Source organism: Megalobrama amblycephala, linkage group LG20 (assembly GCF_018812025.1).
Source record: "Megalobrama amblycephala isolate DHTTF-2021 linkage group LG20, ASM1881202v1, whole genome shotgun sequence".
In the NCBI taxonomy this organism is placed as follows: Eukaryota; Metazoa; Chordata; class Actinopteri; order Cypriniformes; family Xenocyprididae; genus Megalobrama; species Megalobrama amblycephala.
The window spans coordinates 17,520,297-17,522,788 of record NC_063063.1 but is presented as its reverse complement, the minus strand read 5'-3'; positions in this window follow the sequence as shown (position 1 = coordinate 17,522,788).

The window sequence follows — 2,492 nt, the reverse complement described above, 5'->3', positions numbered from 1 at the left end:
TTAACAAATTTACACATGAAAATAAAGTTAAAAAATAACTGCATGATTATGCCTGGTTTAATCATTAATTAAAAACCACAAAATGTACTTGCACTGTACAAAATGTAGATAAATGTAGATAAAAATTCACATAAGAAATATAGTGTATTACTATAACCAACCCCAGTAAGGTAAGATGCATGGTAAAATTTAAGGGGGATTTTTTTTTTACTCATTTAATATTTAGTTGAAGGCAAAGTTATGGTGTTTTTGAGTTATGAGGAGTTTTATTTAAAAAATAAAGGATTTGCATGGTTTACCCAGATTATTGCGATTAATGGAAAGATTTCTAGGAACCACATGGAATAGTTACATAATATTTAAGTTTGACCTCAATAGTCATAGATTGCATCAGTCACATGATTTAGGTTATGAAACATCTATTGTCACACTGGAACAATTACTGGATACATATTGCTGATTCCATATGGGCAATATTAAACAAATTCACTCACTTTTAACCACATCACATTGTAGAAACTTCCTCTCTGAAAGTGTGCCAGTGTACTTGCAATCAGATTGTATCTTGGCTTATAAATGATGATAATATTTCCATTCTTTTCATTTTTTTTTTTTCTCAGATACACATGAGCACAATGCTTTCTTTTGTGGTTGCAGCATAGTTGGAAGAACACAGCCATCCTTGAAAAACAACATCTCAGTAGTCACGAAATTGTATGATATTTCAATTATTTTCTTCTTTGTTGTTTCTCAGCTACAAATGACCACAATTCTTTGATTTCTAAAGAATAACCCTTATCGTATGTATGTGTAGCTAACGAAACTCTGTATTAGAAATCATCACGCATCCAGTTCCACACATGCAAATCTATACAGGACAAGCCAGCCTGTTTATTCCATGCCTTTCAACATCAGGATGCTCTTACCTTTCTGAGGTTGTCAGCATCTAAATAAAAGGATGCCCACCACATCTTACTCTCATCTCTTATTCAAATTATCCCATTGAATTCCCACCAGAGCTCTTAAAAATAAAGATTCCAAAATGGGGTTTCACAGTGATACCATAGAAGAACCATTTTGAAGAACCTTGCAGTGAAAGTTCTTAAAAGAACCATTTTATTCTTAGTGCGAAGAACATTTTAATAATCCGAAGATCCTTTTTCCACTATAAAGAACCTTTTGGGAAAGGAATGGGAAGGTTCAATGAATGTTTTTCATATGGTACCAATAAAGAACCTTTATTTTTAAGAGCATGCGTCCTTGATCCACATATAATATGAATACATATCAATTTCATGCAGCCTGTATATTTTTGTTTTATCAGTGCTCTCAGGTTTCCTTGACTCCCAGAAGCATTCGATAGGAAGTGTTTGCCTGTTCAGTGTTTAAATATTTATTCCTTATATGGTCATTTGTGTATTTTGGCGCTACACATTTGTTTGTGGCCAACAGTTTCATGGTCTTGTGGGATACAGAGGCCAGGATCGGAATGTTCCTGTAGCCTAATTGTTAGGTCATTAAAAACAAGTTAATTTTCTGTATCTCCTGCCATTTCTTTTGGCTTGCTTGAACATTCTCGAATTCCTATAAGCCAGGGTGATTAATCATATGCATAACCCGGTGCAATGATAATGTAAATTTGCTTTTGTGAATTGTTTTACAGAATATTATGCTGCATAAATGTGCTGATAAACATCAATTTATTACCCTTTTTCCAAAATAATCACTAATTTAATACTAATTTCTCATATCTATATGATTATGAGGCTTACTGACCAGGGTGTCATTTCTCAAAAGCATTGTAAGCCTATAAAGTAGATCATCGAACCATTGGCCAACTTAGCTAACAATGCTTTTGAGAAACGCAGACCAGATCCATAATCCAGCCCTGAATGCAGTAATGTTCATTTTTATGAATGTGTGTGTGGTCAATCAGTGGAAGTCTATAAGAACTGTATCAGTGGGAAGACTGAGCAGATACTGTATCTCTCATAATTTATTTGTGGCAAAGAAGGACATTATTGAAACATCTTGGTTGCAGGACACTGGCACACTTTTTATTGGCCTTTTTCCATATCACATTTTTTTTTTAGGTATCATTCGAAAGCTTAAACATGCAAAATTCATCCTGTGAAAACCGTTGCATGCATAGAAACGATATTTTATAAGCATTCAGTGGACGCAATTTTTGTGATATAAATTTCAAATTTGGAACACAACTTTGTTAGACATATTTGATTTTCTAGTAATTTTAGGGTTCAAATTATTTTGTAATATATATATTTTGTATAAAATAAAAAAATGTTTAGTTACATTTGCTTTACAGTAAAGTTAAACTTCTATATCTTTTTACTCTTTCATTTTTTTTAAGCTTCCACTTCTGCTATAATCTGCTGGGTGTCATGCAAACCAGTCATGAATTACAAGTTCAGATCAATGTTCAAAAAGGAGGGTGACAGGTGAGGATCATGGGAAAAATAAGCTGACAATGA